The sequence below is a fragment of the Lactuca serriola genome, chromosome 4 (genome assembly GCF_051521515.1).
Source record: "Lactuca serriola cultivar US96UC23 chromosome 4, Lser_US96UC23_V15, whole genome shotgun sequence".
Taxonomy (NCBI): Eukaryota; Viridiplantae; Streptophyta; class Magnoliopsida; order Asterales; family Asteraceae; genus Lactuca; species Lactuca serriola.
Window position 1 is genome coordinate 103,670,638 of NC_136411.1, and position 6,646 is coordinate 103,677,283.

Below are 6,646 nucleotides of genomic sequence, written 5' to 3' on the forward strand. Positions count from 1 at the left end.
AGAGAAGGTCTATGAAAATAAAATTAGTGATTAATGTAAAATTCTATTACGATGTACTATTTCGGATTAAAACCAATTCATGAAATCTATCAAATAATGTAATTTGAATACAAAATTTTAGTTACCATTTCCACACGTCTTCGGTTAATGAGTAACTTAAATTCCATCTATGTACTCGTATTCAATAGTTTTGAGGAATCAAAAATTGACAACATTACAAACCAAAACGATGGAAAGTGGTAAGCATTATTGTTAAGGCGGTTAAAAATCACAAAATTATACCTTAGACAATCAATTTTATATTTATCTTATAAAATTATAAAATGGATTATTATTAGGCATAACTAAAAGTACCAAAATGTTTATAAATAATACAATCAAATATAAACATTTAAATACCAATACATATAAACTTCATTGCTATTTCTCAACAATACATATAGATTCATATTTATGTGTATCATGATATAATAAAATGACAAGTTATGGATTCGTAACTTAAAATGACATCAAATGAGGAATATTGTGTTTAAACCATTTGATAAGGTAAAATCTTTGAGTTAAGATAATTTAACTAATGCACTTAATACAGTAAGATACTAAGCAAGCTTGTTTCCTTCCTAAATCCCGAAAACTTGCTCCATACTCTTCCTCAAAATATCTTTTAACTAACTCATATCTGTAAATAACTAAACTACCTTTCTATCTCCAAGTAACTAAGTCCTATCTCTATGTAACTACACTTGCAAGTGGGGATGCAAGTTGCAAAGTGAATCTTATCCTATCTTGGATAAGATTTGGAAGATATTTACACCTCTCTCATTCCACTATAAATGTCGAGCCTTGCCTCCTTATTTCTCCTTCATATGTAGGACAAATTCTCTCTAGAATTCACACAAACATCACTTAAAACTCAACCAATTTTAAGCACTCTTTCCTTCTTTGTGATCCACCAAAACCAAAGGCCAAAAATAAGGTTGTTGCCTTCGGGTTTTCATCCTCCATTTTAGCCCCTTGCACCTTCATTTTGCTTGGTATTTTCACCTACATTTACGTCTGAATGTTAGTTGATTTGGTGCATTAAAATGGGTACTCAAAACAATAGCTAGGCTGTTCTTTTTCTTGCTTTTTTGCTGGAAATTCTGAGCCATACACAACCAAAACAGTGGCTGTTTTCAAGCACCAAAATAACCCAAAAACATCTTCATTTTTCTGCCCATTTTCGAGATCTAAACATCCCCATAACATGCTGATTTCAAGTGTCTATAAACCCAAGAAAACCTTCATCGTGTTCCTTAAAATCATTGTATCTCAACACTCTTTTTGGTAACACACGTCTAGATCCAAGAATAAGCAAGGTAAACACTTGTTTCCTACCTTTCTTTTGTCATAAAACTCACTTATTTTAAGTGAGTTAAATCTTGATAAAAGTCTAAATTATTGTTAATGTATGTCTTTATGTGTTAAGACATCCCAAAAATCATTCAAATCTCAAGCTTCGTTGGAACCGGAAACTTCAAGGATCTTTCTAATAACGTTACGCGACAAAAGTGAGTTTCTATGACCCCTCTTTATATTTTACAAGTTTTAGGGGATAATACATGCTAAATGATGTCTATTTGGATGATATAAAAGCTTAGCTAAGTAAAAATACATGTTATTTTACTAAACATTTCTAGGCTTATTTTTCAGCTTTTACAAAAAAATTACGGTCTGTTCAAGATCTTTTCCTCATCTTAAACCCTATGGTTTGCAAAACCATACCATATACTAGTAGCTCAGATCGATACCTTTTCAGGGACTACTCACACATGTTCATATAATTTTTCTATAATTTATTATGATTTTACAAAACAGCATATCATTTAAGTACATTTCGGACCAGTCTATAAAAATGGTCATTTTCACCCTATTTAAAATCCAAATCAAGTCAGGGAAAAAATCATGGACAAATTAGAATCAATTTCTAAACCTTGAGAGTTTACGGATCCTAATTCCGATCCCCGATGATTTTTCTAGATTTTTTCTATAATATGGACTGAATAGACATTTTAGATTAATTTCCCAGCCTTGTCTCATTGGGTTAAATTGGCTTTTAAGTGATATAGATGTTGTATATAGGTGTTGATTTATATATATATATATATATATATATATATATATATATATATATATATATATATATATATATATATATATTATCACCCAAATGATTATAAAATATGGACATATATCTTGTTATACAAAAATGTTAAATATATATATATATATATATATATATATATATATATATATATATATATATTTATATGCATACACACTCACATTTATGTATCAAAAGAACATAAACGGAAATGTTATATGTGTTCGTTAAAATGTTTTCCTTATGTATGTACACATTTAAATTGCATTGTTTTCACACGCATTTTACTACTATAGTTGTAGAAGTTTAGATTGTTAAGGTTTTAGTTGGTTTCACTTAGGTTGAAATGTAGTTTTAGTCAAAACACTGTCGTTATGCTACCCGATTTGGATAGGAAAATTTTTGCAGCTTTACACTTAGGATTCATTAAGCTTTACAATCAAAATTTTCCGAGCATAAACAATTGGGAATTGTATTTACACATTTTTTAAGCTTTACAACCAAAAGTTTCCGAACACAAACAATTGGGAATTGTAACTAAAACAAAGGATTGTTGTGGAAGTTTCTCATTCACCAAACTAATAATACCAACTTAGTGAAGTCCTTTGTAATAACCGTTAATCCTTTGTGAGTGAAAAATGTTGTGTATAGATCTATACGTGTTGACACCCCCATCTGTATGGTTGCAAGCTACAACCTTCGTGTGACGAGATAACTCGGACGATAACTTCTTGTTTTTATCTTATTCTTTATTCACGATGTCCATGAAGCGTCATTAGGACAACAAACACCACCCTATTTATTGTGCTTCACGGAGGCGTGAACAAGTCATAGCTTGGTTATTTACTCCACAAAATTCCGGTTACAAAAATACTATTACAAACTAGGATAAGGTTGTATGTAGTATAAAGATTATTTGTAGATTGTTAACCAGTTTGGTAGTGTTTATTTATATAAACACTTAATATTTCACTTCACGAAAATATTTTAATATTTTACTTATTCATTATAAGTATATTAACAGGAATACTTTTCTCAGATTACAAGTATTGGGTCTCACACGATGCATATCGGTAACATTGTTGACTATGTTTTTGCACAAACTATTCGGATAAACATTATATATTTTATAAACATTTACTCTCGGATCAGGATTAAGTGTAGTGTTTTATTTAAATAAAATAAACACTTAAGAGTATACAATACGAAATCATGTTGACTTCAAATTATATTTCATAAGTAAATCAACATCCATACTTGTATGGGATTACAAGTACATTTACACTTAGATCAGGATGACACTTCTCATTATTGTTTTACCACTCTGAATTATAAAAGTAACATTTTTGTACAATCAGATATCGGTTGATTTTTACACAAAAGTCCTCTTTTAAAAAATATAAATTGAGTCAAAACTTGTAGAACTCACCAACAATTTTGTTGACGTATTCTTGCGTGTATTATCAGGGAAATAGAAGCTGGATAATAAGCCTCGCGACTTGGAATAACCTTTCTTGGCTAACCTATTAAGGCCTTTTTGTTTTTGTTACATTATGACTTGCTAAACTTTTTTTTGTAAACTTGTATTTTGAAGTTTGAATCAATGAAATCCTTGTATACAAATCTATGAAGACATGTAATGTTATTCAAATCTTGTATTGTTCAATGTATGTTTGTTAACTGTGATCTAATTTTCAAGGTCGCAACCTCGGTGCGTCCACCGCTGGCCAGGGTGTGACATCAACTCACAAGGTTCAGATGGAAACCAAGATGAAGATAAATATGTACAAATGTTGTTCATATTCTGGTTTATTCATCAACACATACACATGCATAAAATTTAAATCACACACTCAGTTTTCCGAGTTTGTTCTGAAACACATACACACACTCGGTTTTATGGGTTTGCTCCTTAACACATATATACGAATAATCAATTTTGGGTTTTCTCTTTAAGAACACTTGATTTTTTATGTTTGTTGCTGGAACTAAAAACCAATTTCCGAATCTGAAAAAGTTTATGGGTTTCCAAGAACAACCAATTTCTACAAAATCAATTTCATATGTGTGTTTTCAAATCATTTATAGGTTGAAGGGTTAATGGACTTAAATAAGTAGACGATGACACTGAATAAAATTGAAGCTGAAATCATCCCATAACTCGATTGGGTTACAAGAATCGGAGCTAAAATCAATACTGAATCAAGAAGATAGTGTGTGTGTATGTGTATGTTATGTTATTGGTTCACCGAAATCCATTATTCCTCTCTTCTACCAGAATCAGAGCTGATCTAATTCACGTTTCAAAGCGTAATGAAGTGAAGAAGGTGATGTTGCGTTGATGAACAAGTATGGTCAAGGTTATGATGAACAACCAAAGGCGATGATGGTGATGGTAATTGGTGGTGGTAGAGGGTGATGTTCATAAAGACGTTCTTATGTGTGTGGTTTTTCAAGATCTTACTGAGTGTGTATGTATGTGTGTTCATAAAGAACAAATCCAAATGGGTGGAGATAGATAGATAGATAGATAAAGAGAGAGAAAGACAGAAAGAAAGAGAAAGAGAGAGAAAGACCCCCTTCTTTCTACTATCTATTAAATATTATAAAAATATTACAAAAATTATTTAAATAACAAAAATGAATATTTAAAGGGTAAATTTTTTTTAAGTTTGGACATGGACCAAAACCGCAAACAGACTTGCTTAAAAGGACCATTCATCCAATTTTTTCAAGGTTTGAACGCGTTTCATAAAAAATACAAACCACATGGACCATTTTTGTAGTTTTGTCTAAATTTAAAGGAAAAAATAGCTTTTCTACGTTTGACAAGGACCAATCCTAAAAACAAGTCCGTTTTTGGACGTTTAATGCAATGAAATATTTTTTGACTAAATTCACAAAAAACAACAAGGTAAATGGTCAAATTTTATAATTTAGTCATATTTTATTTCCAAATTTCCAAATTTAGAAAAAACAACAGAGCATTTGGCTTTTATGGTTATTTAATCCATTCTTTTGGTGGTTGAGCATAGTCAAAGGTCTTTGTCATGGGTTGAATTTCATGGCTATTTTCTTGATGGTGGTTGTTTAGTGTGATCATTACTTCTTTTTCATACGAGCATAAATGAATGGTACAAGAAATTAAAGTATAGATATTATATTTTGGGGAAAATGTCAGTGTAGCACAATAAGCTTTTGCAGTTTGTTTGATTTGGTCACTAAACTTTTTTTTTTGCACAAGAGACTATTAAATGCACTTATAACCTATCAATTAAGTCGTTTTGCTCGAAATTAAAAGGATACCTGATAACAAAATTGATATGGCATTAATAATTAAGTTGTATATTATTTTATGGTAGCCTAATCACAATTTAACCACACCCTCATTTCACTCTGATCAAGTACTCCACGTTCCTTCTGTGGAACTGTAAATTCTATCTCGCGTAGTGATTCATACATCATGAATCATTAGACTGCTCATCTAGTTTGCTGAATCAAAGAAGCTTCTTCATTGTTGGCTTGTTGGGATTTATTCAAAACCGTTTCCCAAAAACAATAAAAACAGTAACGAAAGCTTAAAATTAGGAAGAAATTTAAACCTCTTTTTAACTCACCAATGATCATTTTACAATGAATGTAAGATTAAATCAACCATACAAAGTAAAATGTCACAACCTTTGAAGACTTTGATTCTCATGGAAGATGGAAGTTGATGAAGTGATGCATTAAGCTTTAAAGGAGAAGCTCTCTATAATGTATCCACTAAAGCAAGAATCAACTACTAAAACATGTTAGTCATCACTTGTATAAATGTTGTTCTTAAGCATTAATTTTTATACCAAATAAACCTTAAAGAGAAGCAACATATAAGACCTTAATTCAAGCACCAAAATTGCAAGAAGAATGAGAGGGAGAGAGGCTACAATTCTTGAAAATTGGCATCCCTTTGTTAAGGGAATGAGAGGATAAGAACAAATCATTCTTACTATTAATGCACTCTATTTATACATACACTTATTTATGAAGTCAAGGAAAGTAATAAATGAAAATATGGTTCTTTTTTACAAGCATGATGGAAGAAGTAAACAATACAACACACTACCTCTTCTTTACTAGAAGAAGTTATGGCCTTAGGAAGGAAAGTCAAGACCAAATACTTTTGTTTACACAATCCCATAAATAGTAGTTAGTATGTAACTAAATGGTTACGCTAAGTGACCAAAGAGTTTCTACATAACATATATATATATATATATATATATATATATATATATATATATATATATATATTCTTACCTTGATAATATAACTAGTTTTGTTCTATTTTATTATTATTATTTCCTAGGAACAATAATTCTCAATATGGTGGTAAAATATTATTTTCATAAAATAATGTTTTCAAATTACATACAAGTGTTGATATTTATTAATAGTCAAAATTACTCTAATAAATAAGCAATTAGTAGTAACTTTTTATAAGGTGTGACCATGTACGATCAT

At 30.2% G+C, this 6,646-nt stretch overlaps 1 long non-coding RNA gene across 3 annotated transcripts; it reads left to right on the top strand.

Annotated features, from left to right (window-relative positions):
- Positions 1-880: 880 nt before the first annotated feature.
- On the top strand, positions 881-4,714 carry LOC145102209 (uncharacterized). Of its 3 annotated transcripts, XR_013706074.1 has the most exons (4): positions 881-1,358; positions 1,469-1,550; positions 3,843-3,927; positions 4,422-4,714. It is a non-coding gene; the product is annotated as an uncharacterized LOC145102209 (long non-coding RNA). The 3 variants fall into 3 exon arrangements; XR_013706072.1 differs by having other exon boundaries at positions 3,843-4,714; XR_013706073.1 differs by lacking the exons at positions 3,843-3,927; positions 4,422-4,714 and adding an exon at positions 3,611-3,794.
- Positions 4,715-6,646: the final 1,932 nt, after the last annotated feature.